Raw genomic sequence first — 15,198 nt, forward strand, 5'->3', positions numbered from 1 at the left:
TTCAAGTTGCTGCTACCCAGTTTGGGTGTTTGTGGTTTCCAGTTGCTCCCCCGCTGAGATGCTCCCGGCGCGGCACAAACCACCCCCCCCCCCCCCCGCCCAGCTTTGGGGAGGAGGGAGAGAGGAGGATGCTGATTAACCCTTTCCTTTCCGTACTTTTATCCGGACGTGATCAATCCTGCTCGGGACTGCTGGAGAGGACAAGGCCTGACTAGGCTTTTATGGAGCAGTGCCACTTGGGGGCCACAGTTTTTCCTGGAGGAGCTGGAAGCTCAGACACTGATATTAACTTTGTATCTAGTTTGAAAGGCCGCGTAAGGGCATTCGAGGATGGCTGGTATCCCCCATCTAATGTAAAGTCGGGTGTAGGTGGCTGAGAGGGTTGGGTATACCTAAAGTAGGCGACCCAAGGCTTGCTGCCTTGAATTGGAAATCTATCCACTTTGGGGGACAGGAAAATTCTATTCTTCAAAAATAAGTCAAAGTGCATAATGTCTCCAAAGAGAATATTACCCATTATCTCACGAGGATATTGTGGGGCAGGTTTAATCCGTTTAGGAAGCCAGGTGCTCCATTTACTCTTCTTGTTTGTTGGCTGTTATTAACCACGTTTTTAGAAAAAATTGTGTATACAGTCATGTATCTCTGATAACAAGAAGGAAGACACTTTTTCCTATTTTTCAAAATGTCCTTAACAGGAAAAAAAAAAAAAAAACAAAACTGTACTAGTCCCAAGGGGCCAGCTTACTTTAAACACAAAACAAAAACAAAAAGCCAAAAGCAAAATCTAAAGAAAATGCAATTCAGGTGTTTCTCAGGGACTAGAAGATACTTTTGACAAACACAAATCAAACTGATTCAAATACAGTTATGGAGCAGGGAGTTCTTTACACACACACACACACACACACACACACACACACACATACACAAAACAAAACAACACAAATGTATTTTCTTGGAAGTTTAGCTATTCACTACAGTGAATTTTCCAGTTGGCTGTGCCTCAAAAATTTCCCTGCATTATTTAGACTTCTTTGGGTGGCATTTTAATTTTTATTTATTTATTTGCTTATAATCCACAAAGTACTACTCAACATAGTTGTACCTCTGTGTGGACAGGAATCCACAAGGACATGTGGAGGATTCCATTTCCAACGCCACATGCATGAATTACTTGCCCTGGTTGTTAATCTGTCAGTGTGAAAAACCTGATTTATAAAAGGCTAGAGGACTTTTGCAGAACAAGGTAGTATATGGTTTCCATGGTTGGGCTTATTTACAAATAAAACTATTTCCCATTTCTGTCCACAATTTCCTGGTTGCACAAAGATAATTTTCAGAGTTTTCAGTTTCTAGTTCCCCAATGGGAGCTGTAAGCATGAGGAAACAATTTCTTTTTTACAGTGATGTGAGCGCTATGCTCATCTGGATTTAGTTACTTCATAAGGTAAATATCACTAAATGTGCCCTGGGATCTTTGGGGATCTAAGGTGCTGGACCGGTGAAAATAGTGTACTGTGAAATGCTAAAGAATGTCAAACAACTGAATTTGAATTGGTTTGCAGAGCTAATTGGGTCAACTATGGTATTCTTTAAAGTGGAAATTAATTTGAACATTTTTCAAAAGTATTTTCAGTTTTCTTTTGGTTACATTTAGGTTATTTTGGTCACTATGATTTTTAGAATTTTACCCCAGGAATTCAATTAAAACAGACCTATCTGAAACCTATATACCCTTCAGTGAATAATATCTGCTAATGAAAATGTAGATTTAGAATTTCATGCTAATTATGTTTTTAAATAATGATGTTCTTGAAATTATTTTTATTTAAAGGCAAAATATCTGCATAGATAATGGCCAAAGCTAACCAAACTGCTTTAAAAATTAATGAATATTAATGAAGTTCATGAATAGCACAATACTGCCCCTGCCTGCCTTAGGAAAACAAATGTATTGACTTCATTCTCCTAAAATAACAACCCTTAGTTACTGATGGTTAAAATAGTTTTGTTGCTAAAAGCCTGTAATAGTGCATTTTTTGCAATTAGTAAGACTTGGCCTTGTTTACTAGACTTATATCTCTTCCCAAAAACTAAGCGTATATTGTCTTTTTACATATCTGGATGCTATTTTTATTAATTTGCCCTCTCATGACATTTCATTATCATTTTTCTAGGTTCTCCTCCCCTGTCATTTTAGTAGCTCACATGAATGACTCAGGATTTTCAGGCCTTCATATATATTTGGTATATAGATAATGGCATCATTAGTCAGCATTTCCACTCATCTAAATTTGTCTAAGCATATTGGAAGCTGCTCAGGACGTTTTGCAATGAAAGTGACAAATGGATGTCAGTCAAGTGGCCCTACCCATTTCAACCTTATTTTGTATGATGTGTAAATGTTTGTGTATATTTCTTTCATAAGATAGGTTATAGGCTATTTTTTGATCTGGACATGTGCCTGCTAAGGCAAGTTTCCCAGGCAGATCTCTGGTTGGCATTAGACTAAATTTGGGAAATTTAACAAATGAATGACAAAAAAAAAAAAAAAAAGAAATAGGATATAAATTTAAATAATGATGGGATCCATTCCCTTTAAGATAAATAATTTTTGATACTCTAAATTTCTAAGATTCTACAATTTTACTTCAAATGAATTTGTGATGAAAAAGGTAAAATCATTTCAAGTAAAGCCAGCAAATTTGGGTCAAAACGAAAGCAGTTCTGAGAGAGAAAGAGAGAGATGTTCCTGCTTCCCATAGGCTTGGTTGGAATTTTCTATCCAAAAAATATATATATATATTTTTTATTATATATTAAAATATATACAATGTAATATATTACATATATTAAAAATATGTATATATACACACATATACATGTGTAAATATACACACACATACTGTATTATACTCTAGTGTCCTACTTTTGTCTTCCTTCTTTGTTTTTAACAACCGGTCCAATCTCTAGTGTCATATGGTAAGTGAATGTGCTTATTAGAACTTAATGCCGGTTTTGATCTAAGATTACTTTGCACTTGAAAATCTTTTGCTGTTTTATAACCTGTAACATGTTTTTACATGTTTAGGAGTGCTGCTGCTGCAGTAAAAATTGTCTTGATATTATAATGAGTTTATGTGTTTAGCCAAAAAAGTACAGTATGCTAAATTAGACAGTATAGATTCTGAAATCCTAATGCTTTAGTAAACCCTTGATAATAATTGTAGTTTTATGCGTAAAAAAATATTTTTATTATTTTAGTACTGCATGGAAGTATAGTTGTTTTTTTCCTAAAGTTGTTATGGAATTTCTTTGTCCATAAGGAATATTAAAGAAAAAGTTTATCATTTGAAGTTATTTTATTTGGAAATGCCTTGGAGTGAGGCTAATCTTTATACCCAAGATTGTGGATTGTAATTTCACTTACCATTATCCATGGCAGGATGTTTAATTTTACTTCTGTGAGCCAAAGAATTTTTAGTGACTTTTTAAAAGTGGAATGTAGAAAGTAGGTCCAGCTCATTGTGAATGTGGGAATTTGATAAATCATGCTCGAAATGACCATTTACTCTATGACTTGTTATATAATGGGTAGACGTGAAAAAGAAGTTATCAACTCAACTGTGAGTTTAGAGTTTAGTATCTTTTGATTGTGGCTATAGTCAGAGTCATCATGACAATTACCTTTAGCATTCAATATATTCTTTGGTCCACCAGTGTTTTTGTTCCAAATTTCTGTATATAAAGGCACAAATGAGATTTTTCTAACTGCCTTTTCCACAAACCTGCTTTCTAAAAATCAGACAGGACATCTTTTTCTGTTTACATATGGAAACAAAGAATCCTGAATTAGGAAAAAAAGGGGGGGGCTCTCTTCCTTATGATTTTGGAAACAAAGCATTTTTTTATATATATAGATTTATATCAAAGGGCTAACTGCCTTTTTTAGGAGGCAAGAAGAAGCCTTGGTTTTGTTAATAAACAATACTAACTCAGCTCGAACTACTATTGGGAATTAGATAAGGAAAGTTTCAAGCTGTTCCGACTTAAATTTTCAGATATGTAACATATGTGATGACCACCCACCTAGTGGTTAAATAATATGTTTACTTTCCTACAATTTCCTGAGCCCACTTGACTTTGGAGATTTAAATATGGCATAAATCTCTGTGCTCAGGAACCTGGTGTGGGAACTCCAAAGTAGCAGGAGCCTCCAGCCTTGACTCTAGTTCCTGTCAGTCTTTGTTCCAAGTCAGTGGCTTGTTCTCCATCCCACACACTTGACTCTTCTCTCCCTGTAGCCTCCCCCACATCACGCATAGTGTGCCCCTATTGGGCCTCTCTGGGGCACCCAGAAGGCAGCTGTTGGATGGCTGTATCACATCCTAGGGGTATAGTTTGGCAGGTTCAGCCTCACCTACAAGCTCTTTAAGGCTAAAATTAGCCAGGTTCCACCCCCGCCCCCCCCCCCCCCTTCTTCCAAAAGGCTATATTTAGCTAAAGGATCTTAAAGATTGGAAGAAGTTCTACAAGAGGCCTGGAAGCTGAGGTGGCGTTCAGGTTCTGGTTCCTGAGGAATCCACAGTCTAGGGCCTAAAGACCCTTTGAAATGTTTTGTGATCGCTGGGGGGCTGTGAAGGAATCCCTAAATGCCTTTAAAAACCCCAGCACCCTCCCTTCTCATTTTGCCAGTGCTTACAACCACACTGAGCCCATTCCCTTAACAAGGACATGAAGAAGCTTTTGGGTAGGCTTGGAAAAATGACAGGGATGGATGTTTCTCATGCCACTGTTCCAAGGAGAAGTTTGGAGGACAGGCGGCTGAAGGGACAGATAGCCGGTGCAGACACTTGACAACTCCCGGGCAGAGGGCCAAACACTGGACCAAGCACTGGGCGAGGCTCCAGAGGCCGGGCCCATGCCCAGGGCACTCAGTGGTTTAAAGCTGGTACAAAAAGAACACTCCTGCCGGCAGGAAACTGAATTGAACAGATTGGGAAAGAGCAAAAACAGGCTGCCCAGGAGGCTGTCTCCCAGGCCTCCAGTTTCTAGTTGTCAGTGGCAACCCAGGATAGAGAAGATTCTGGCTTTCCTCCTGCCTGGGGGGCTGGTGGTGGTGGGACTGAGTCCAGGGAGTATGCAGTGCACAAGGACCCAGCACAGGAAGGCACAGAGGAGAGGTTTGGCATGTCCCTGCTGGAAAGAAACCCTTCATCGACTTAGAATTCCCAGGCCAGCTTTGGCTTGGCTCTGAGAGTAAGTCCTGATGCTTTATAATTTCTTTAAACTATTAGAACTTCCTTGCCCCGGATTTATTTCAAGAAGTTTCATTGAGAGGGTAAGGTGAAGAGCACCATTTGCTTAGCCTCTTATTTCATTTCTTCTATTTAGTGCTTACCATGTTTCTAAGACAAAGAAACGCTGAAGACTGATCAATTCCCCTCCTGTTGCGATAGTATACTCATATTTTTGACGTGTTAAACCGGGACAGCTATTTCTTAAGGGCGAAAAGTTGGTGAATCAGTGCCACTGAGTCCCTACTCTTAGAAGAAGGCAAAATAGTTCTGAGCTTTATTAAAGAATTCTGGACGCTGAGGAATCCGGGCATTGTGTTGAAGCCAAAAGAAGAAGAAAGGGAATGAAACTTCGGATTTGCAGAAATCCAAATGGACTTCAAGTTAATAGCAGGGGATTTCAGCTAGTGGCTCCTATAGTTAACAGAAAGAAAAAACAAAAACACAAAAACATTTTTTTTCCTTCTCTCCTTAAGTAAGACACGACAGCAAAACTCACTAGTCACCTCAGACCTCCTGAACCAGCGTCTTTAGGTGGGGATGGGAGAGTGTGTTTGGGAATCTGAATCTTCAGCAAGTTTCACAAGTGAGTTTTATACATGCTGAATTTTGAGGGCTACAACCATATAGCTCAAGAATAATGTCATCCTTCCATTATCCTCAATCATGAAGGTAAATGAAGACTTTTACTTGTTTTTTTTAAGTGCTTGGCTAAGTAACCCCATTTTACAGATGAGGAAACTTGGCCATAGAGAGGTCTGGCAACTTTCCTAAGGTCGAGATGTGTGGCCGAACCAGGTTTCAAACACAAGCTTGTGGCATTATAGTCCCTGCTCCTAGTCACTCTGTTCTGGGCAAGCTATAGCATCTCTATAAAATTTAATTTTCTTGTGGCTACCATGGGGACAAAACCTACCTCAAGAAGGTGTGAGGGGTAGATACTAGTTTAAGTAAAGCTCCTGACACGTAATAGTCTTTCAATAAATGATTACTCTTACCAAGTAATGGAGTAAATCAAATAGTGGGTAGTCCACACAGAGATAACCAGTAATTGACAGGACTTTCTGAATAAGCTTCATGGTTACATTTTATTTCACCTGCACACCTACTTCATCCTTATTTTGTATAAGAAAGTCACTCCCTGATCTCTATCCAGTGCTGATTTGGGACTACAATAAATGGGAGGTGAACAAACCACAAAAAGGCTAGAATCTATTGCCGGTTTTTCCAATGCCAATCTGGATGGAATCTAAAAATCATTTCCAAACACCCAAGATAACTGGATGAATTTTTCTTGCCTAATGTATACAACATCTAAGGAAAATTTCTTAAAGCAGCTATGATGCCACATGGCATTTCCAGAGCTTTGAAGTCCATTTTAAGAAATTGATTTGGTTACATCATTGCTTTATTAAGGCCATAAAGTCTGTCTACCTCCCCTGGTCATCTCCCTAGACAGACTTTCCAACACTTTCCAATATGCCTTCCCACATGTTCTCTGTGCTGGAATATACCTTCTCTCTCTTCCTGGCATGCTCAAATTCATTTTTCAAGGCCACATCTCAAATGTTATCGTCTGTGTGAAATCCCTCCGTCCCACTTCCCCAGAGAGAATCACTCTACTCGTTGCTTACACAAAATACAGTTAAACCTCAGTTAGAGCACCATCACAAAATATTGCATTGAAATGATTTGTCTTATAAACACTTTCAAGCTAAGTGATTTATGCATCTTCGTGTATGGCAGAAAATGGCCCAGTTGATGGCACATTTTAAGTGCTTTAGAAATGCTTATTTAGTGAATTTAAAGTTGTAAGTGGGTCAGGGTTATTTTTTTTTTTTAATTTTTGTTGAAGAGAATTTGATTGTACAAAGTCGTCTGACCCTCCCCAATGTCCATCACCCAGCCACCCCATCCCTCCCAACCCCCTCCACTCCAGCAACCCTCAGTTTGTTTCCTGAGATTAAGAGAGAATCTCTTATGGTTTGTCTCCCTCTCTGGTTTCATCTTGTTTCATTTTTCCCTCCCTTCCCCTATGATCCTCTGTCTTGTTTCTCAAATTCCTCATATCAGTGAGATCATATGATACTTGCTTTCTCTGATTGACTTATTTCGCTTAGCATAATACCCTCTAGTTCCATCCACGTCATTGCAAATGGCAAGATTTCATTTTTTGGTGGCTGCATAATATTCCATTGTGTATATATACCACATCTTCTTTATCCATTCATCTGTTGATGGACATCTAGGCTCTTTCCATAGTTTGGCTATTGTGGACATTGCTGCTATAAACATTAGGGTGCACTGCCCCTTCGGATCACTACATTTGCATCTTTGGGGTAAATACCCAGTAGTGCAATTGCTGAGTTGTAGGGTAGCTCTATTTTCAACTTTTTGAGGAACCTCCATACTGTTTTCCAGAGTGGCTGCACCAGCTTGCATTCCCACCAAGAGTGCAGGAGGGTTCCCCTTTCTCTGCATCCTTGCCAGCATCTGTCATTTCTTGACTTGTTAATTTTAGCCATTCTGACTGGTGTGAGGTGGTATCTCATTGTAGTTTTGATTTGTATTTCCCTGATGCCGAGTGATGTTGAGCACTTTTTCATGTGGCTTTTGAAGGCCCCATCTTTTTTTTAGAACCATTCCAAATCTCTATTCTTCAGAGGTCTTCTACTCAACTCCCAATATGGTTGCTCATAGCAAATGACCTTGATAGCAGACATCTCTTGTTGTCTGCTCACCATCCATTCCCCTTTTATTATGGTAATTACCACCCTGCTTCCCCCACATTCACCGTTCTCATGTCTAAGGTTTGTGTGGATGACCATATCCTCTTGGCCACAGTAATTGCTTCAGGGATAGGCATTTGACCCAAGGTGAGCTAATCAAAAACTTTCCGAAGACCTCAGAAGCATGAATGTAAAAGAGACACTTTCTCCTATTGAGATTATTATTGCTAAGTAGTATAAACTTAGCACATAGACAGAGCCTTCCTGGAAACAAAATCAACAGAAGACAACAGAGCCAAAAAAGAGACAGATCTTGATTCCATCCCTTGAGTATCTAGTTCTAGCTACACCTGATGACAGTATACTCCTTTTAAATTATGTGAAGTAATGTATGACCTTCCTTTTTTAAACTTTTTGAGATTGGTTTCTATCACTTGCACACTTGCAGTTGAAAAAGTCCTGGGGTGCCTGGGTGGCTCAGTCGGTTGAATGTATGCCTTCGGCTTTGGTCATGATCCCCAAGGCCTGGGATCGGGCCCCGCGTCGGGCTCCCTGCTCAGCGGGGAGCCTGCTTCTCCCTCTGCCTGCCGCTCCCCCTGCTTGTGCTCTCTCTCACTCTCGTTCTATTTCAAATAAATAAATAAAATCTTTAAAAAAAAGAAGGAAAAAAAAAAGTCCTGCCTACTGTACTTCCTAATCACTGATAAAATGAAGGCTAGTAAAATTCTTTCCTTGATGTTTGCTTCATTGGTACATTTCTCTATATCATATCATTTCTTCTTGGCCCAGAGAATGAATGCACCCCCCAGTTCAAGGCTCACCCACTACCCATTTTCTCCCCTCTCTCTTCTCTATCTTCAACTGCTCTCCTCCTTCTGTTTTTTACTCTTAAACTAAAATGCACTAATTTCCAGCCCTTCTCGAACATATTCCATCTTAATCTTTCCCTTTTTACCCAAACTACTCAAAGGGTTAGTTTATATCACTCTCTCTACATCCATACCTTCCATTTCCTTCTCTGCTTTCACATTCCAGTCACTTTGGGTCACCAGTGATTTCATCAGTGACAGTCCAATGACATCTTTGGACCTCTCTTTTATATTTGACAATGTCTCTAACTTTACCTCCCAAAGCTGTCTCTCTACCTAGCTTCCAAGATGAGACTCTGCTTTCTCTTAGTTCCCCCTAAAACCTTCCTAGCCACTCCTTCTCTTTTCTCTTATAGGTTCCTCTTCTATCCACTGCTTTTCTCATGCTACATACGCTTCTTGATTTTCATTTTTATCATATGCTGATGACACTGAAATGAATTTCAAATATTTGCTATATATTCCAAGGGCATCTCAAATTCAACCTAATAAAAGCAGAACTAATCTTATTCCCAAATTTTCTTTCACTGCTGTATTCTCTATCTCATTTTATAGTGCCATGATTTCCAGATGTAAGCCGAAAGTTTTAAGTACCATTTTTGTCTTCTGGCCTTTACCTCCCAAAACCTTGTTGGTCTTCCAAAATATGTATTGAGTCTATTTGCTCCTTGTAGTAGGCCACTGATGGTCACTTGTCCAACAAACGTTCTCCCCGCCTTCTTTTTTAGTAACAGAATTCCAGTTTCGCAGGTATCTACATGATTGTGTAAAGAGACGTGCGTGAGGGAAAGCCGGCATCAGTCTTAGTCCCAGTTCCAAAGGACGGGTCTTGATTTGTCTGTTCTATGCCAATCATGATAATTCTTGTCAAAGAATAACTCAAAAATATTTAGGTAGTTATCTACACAGAAATACTTGACTCATATATGAGGGAAACAGTCACTAGGTTGTTGTCAAGGAACAAAGGTGAAACATCAGGAATTATGGGATGAGGGAAGGAAAAAACTCACAGACATTCTGGTAGCATTAAATCTTGTTTTATATTTTGGATAAACTGATTAGCCTGCAATTGCTTTTGTTCATTCTACCAGTGCATTTTGCAAAATCCTTTTTACCCTCTCCACCTTCCACTATCTCCACAGGTATTATGTTTTCTAGGATAACTTCCTAGTTAACTCCCAACCCCTGTTATATACCACGTGTATTTGTATTAGAAGCCCTTTCTTTAGGAAGCACACACACACACACACACACACAGAGCATTATGTGCTAGCTGCTAGATTATGCTTTCTCTAGTCATACAGTTTGGGGGGGAGCGGAATATGTGTTACATGCCAAATGTGGACCTATTTGGGTATGGTGGAGTTTTTTAAAAGACCTCTGAGTAGTTGTGATTAAGGAACCTTGGTGATCTGCAATTCTAGAGGTTGGATTTTCTCATATACATCATTTCTGAAATGCATGGTTACTAAAATTGAACTCTTATAACTGGAGAGAGACTCTCTTAAGGAAACACACAGCTAGATCTGTCATTTATTTAGCATGTTATTCAAGTGTTATAAAGTGCTTCATCATAGCCTTGTTAATAGATGCTTGCCCAGGGCAAGTAATAATTTATTGGAGAAAGTATAAAGGTTCTCATTTTATTCATTTCCTACTATATATTTTGTATGGAAAAAAACAACTTACAGAGCTTTCAATTCCCCCTAACTTTTTATTTTGAAGAATTTCAAGTACAGCAAAAACTCATTATACCCTTCACCTAGAATCACCAATCATTAACATTTTGCCATATATGCTCTCTCTTTTCTTCCCCTCTACCTCTCCCCAACATGAACACACACACACACACACACACATACACACACACACAATTTTTTATAGCTGAACAGTCTGAAAATAAGTTGTAGATATCATCCTTTCATCCTTCCACATGTTATCTCCTAAGAATAAAGACATTTTCCTACATAGCCACAATACCATCGTCATACGGAATTTAGCCTTGGTACAATAAACATATCTAATATATAGTCTATATTCAAACTTCCCTAATTGTCCCAATTCTGATTTAACTCTTTTCTCAGTGGGATCTTATTAAGAATCATGCTTTCTGGGCCACCTGCATGGCTCAGTCGTTAAGTGTCTGCCTTGGGCTCAGGTCATGATCCCAGGGTCCTGGGATCGAGCCCTGCATCGGGCTCCCTGCTCAGCGGGAAGCCTGCTTCTCCCTCTCCCACTCCCCCTGCTTGTGTTCCTGCTCTCGCTGTGTCTCTCTCTGTCAAATAAATAAATAAAATCTTAAAAAAAAGAAAGAATCATGCAGTCTACTTAGTTATGTTTCTCTAGTCTTCTTTTCTCTAAAACATTCTCTCTGCTTTTTAAAAACTTTCGTGATATTGTTATTTCTTTTTTTTTTTAAAAGATTTTATTTATTTATTTGAGAGAGAGAATGAGAGATAGAGAGCACGAGAGGGAAGAGGGTCAGAGGGAGAAGCAGGCTCCCGGCTGAGCAGGGAGCCCGATGCGGGACTCGATCCCGGGACTCCAGGATCATGACCTGAGCCGAAGGCAGTGGCTCAACCAACTGGGCCACCCAGGCGCCCCATTGTGATATTGTTATTTCTGAAGAATCCAGACCCATCATTTTGTAAAATGTCTCACAGTGTATATCTGATTGTTGCCTTATAGTTGGATTCAGGTTAAACATTTTTGGCAAGAATACCACATGAGATATTTTCTTCTTAGTACAAAGAATGAAAAAGTTGTTCCATTATTGGTGTTGTTAAAAATGATCAATTCTCTCTCTCTCTTTTAGTATACTTCTCAAGTGAATCATTTATTATGGAAACCTCATAGAGATGAGACCAATATCTCCATTTATTGAGCATTTAGTAAAGTGCAATGGAGAATATTTATTTTTTAAAATAAAATGGTCAGGTTTCAATTATCTGGATATTTTCATTAAAACATTTATAACATCTTAGGAAACAGAATTATCTGCACAGTTGTCTCAAATCTGCAATTCTCTTTGTTCACACAGATCTAGCCAGCTAATGGCATCTATTATCTCCAATTTGCAAATCAGCACAAAATTTAAATGGCTTAAAAGCAACATGATATTGTGGGGAAAAAAAGAGATTAATCCAGAGTCTAGAGTCTTCAAGCTTGTCTAGCAACCTTAAGCAAATCATGTGCTCTTCCCGGGCCTCAGTTTTCTCTTCTGTGTAATGGAGAATCAGGACTTTAGTATCTCTAAGCTTCTATCATTTTTTAAAAAGATTTTATTTATTTATTTGAGAGAGAGAGAGACAAAGAGCACGAGTCGGGGGAGGAGCAGAGGGAGAAGGAGAAGGAGAAGCAGGCTCCCTGCTGAGCAGGGAGCCCCATGCAGGGTTTAACCTGGGACTTCAGGATCATGACCTGAGCCTAAGGCAGATGCTCAACTGACTGAACCACCCAGGCGCCCCTAAACTTCTATCATTGTAAAGGTTTATTTATATCTGTAGTTAACTGCCATACTCTGAATGATTTGACTCATAATTATAAATGCTTATGCTTGTGCAAGATCAAGTTAATTTTTATTTTTATTTTTTGCTGGTGGAAATAATAGAATTTTAGGAATCAGAAGGAACTATGGGAATTATCTTTTCAACTTCCCACAGGATGTGGGAAACACATCCTATTGGTGACCATCTGGATTGTGCTTGAATTCTTTAGGTGACGTGGTAGTAACCATGTGAGATAACGTGTCTGTGTGTGGGTTCTGAAGTTATGCCTCAGCCATTTTAGATCCTTCCTGATGATCCATGACATCCCCAGACTCACTATCTTAGTCTGTTCAGGCTGCTACATCAAAATGCCATAGACTGGGTGGCTTATAAACAATAGAAATTTATTACTCACAGTTCTGGAGGCTGGGAAGTCCAAGATCAGGAACCAGGGTGGTTGCGGCCTGATGAGATCGCTCCTCATTCAGAGCTGGAGCCTACATTATCTTCTCCCATGGGGGGAAGGAAAGAGATCTTTCTCAGGTCTCTTTTATAAGGGCATTAATCACATTCAATACAGACAGCTGCACCCTCGTGACCTAATCACCTCCCACCCCCCCCCCCCCTCGCCAATACCACCACATTAGGCATTGGGATTTTAACATATGAATTGCGGGGGGAGAGGAAGGATACAAATATGCAGCCTATGGCACTCACCTTCTCTTGACCTCAGATGTCCTTTCCTTCACTCTCCAACAATGCACCTGTGAGTCTCTACCTGGAATTCATAGCTCAGCTCTTCTCTGCCACTGAGATCCAGACATTTGGTCTCTCCTTTGACCATCGCTTTCACCCTCTTCATTGCTCTTGAGTAATACAGGGATGAAATCCCTGGACACTTTCCTTCCTCCCTATCTAGCCTACCAATTCCTTACGACTATTTTTATCTTCTACCCAGTCTGGGCAATCACTTTAGCATTGCCCTTACAACTTCCTTGACACCCACAGCATTTCTAATTTTACCAGGTATACTTGAACATTTATTTATATGCGAAATACTGCACAACATAGTTGCATAATATAGAACAGCTGTGCAGAGAAACAAAAAATCAACTTGTGAAGAATGCTGTAAGGTGAGTGTACACTTTTTAGAATAAAAATATGTATTTAACTATCTTGGTGACCTAACCAAGCAAATACCACTGGCCAAATTGTATACAATTCATGTAGGGTAATAATGGCAACATTTCCAGGTGAAAATGAGACACTTGCCAATGTGAGATTGAAAATATTGCACATGTAATCTTAAAGACCTTAAGACATTGAGAGCTGCAGACATAGGAGGTCAAATATTTCTTCTGAGGTGTAGTGATGTGCTATGGTTTAAGTTGGAGATGGAATATAATGATTGTAGATCAAGAAATGTGACCCTAAGGGTTTGAGTGGTTTTTTATTGTATTTTTCAGAGTAAATAAGTACATCATATTTCAGAACAACATGCTTTTAATGCTAATGTAAATCATGGGTGCCTTTCTTCATATTTTGCTCCCAATAGATTTCTTTGCAAGGTCTTAATATAAATAGTTATATTCAGAAATCAGAGTAAAATATTGGCACTGGAAGGACTCTTAGAGATCATTCATTCTGTGAGAGAACTGAGGCCCAAAGAGGCAAAAACACTTTTTCAATTCTTGTAGCTCTGGTAATTGAGCCAGATATAGAGCCTGGCTTCCAAGTCTAGCTATTTTCCCGGTGATTTTCCAGCTGTTTATCTGGGAGCTTTGGAGTCCCTGGAGGTGTGTTAAAACTACCTTGGGGGAGAGATTTGATCATTCCTCATCTTCTTCAACTTCAATTAGAACTACACTACTTTTGAATGTTTTATATTTTTCAGTTCTTCTTAAAAATTTAAACTAAAGAATTCTAGTGTTAAAACACACATACTTAAAAAAATTGATAACCATGCCTTATCCATCCAAATGGTGGTTGATTTTTTTTCTCTCTAGCAACTACTCAATACTAGTATGAAGTAATAAATTATATGAATTTCATATATTTTTATTTAAATTGATTCTTTAAGGAAATGCATCATAAATGTTGCTGCAGATAAAAATGGAGATGTAAATAAACTGAATAAAATCCTTTCTTTTGCTATCTTCACAATCAGCAGGCTTCTTCTTGACTTTGCCAGCATGCTACCTAGCTATTTCAAAATAAAGAGAAGCAAAATATGGTAGGTGCCATGAGATGAAATAAAAAATAAGCAAGTTTTGGTTTCTAAAACTCACCCTGCACTCACCTCGTGGGAGCCTGATGTATTGTATATAAGTGGCTAGAAGCCTGTGATATTCATACTATTATGTAGCAGGAATATTTATTTTCACAGCTCTATTCCTCCTCAAGAATTTCTTCCCTAGGAATACAGATTTTGGTTGATATCTAATTAATAACCACACACATTTTCCTCAGTTTTCTTGCATATTGCTATTAATAGTAACAGATACCTTTCTAACATTATGGTGACAATAGCTATCCATGTCTTCCTGGAGTCATGTACACCTGGAGTGGTATATATTTTAGCCCCTGTAAGCTTTCTGCCTTTTTAATTAACTGATATTTTCTTTCTTTCTTTTTTTAAATTTTATTATGTTATGTTAATCACCATACATTACACCATTAGGTTTTGATGTAGTGTTCCATGATTCATTGTTTGGGTATAATCCCACCCAGTGCTCCATGCAGTACGTGCCCTCTTTAATACCCATCACCAGGCTAACCCATCCCCCCACCCCCCTCCCCTCTAGAACCCTCA

Source organism: Zalophus californianus, chromosome 5 (assembly GCF_009762305.2).
Source record: "Zalophus californianus isolate mZalCal1 chromosome 5, mZalCal1.pri.v2, whole genome shotgun sequence".
Taxonomy (NCBI): Eukaryota; Metazoa; Chordata; class Mammalia; order Carnivora; family Otariidae; genus Zalophus; species Zalophus californianus.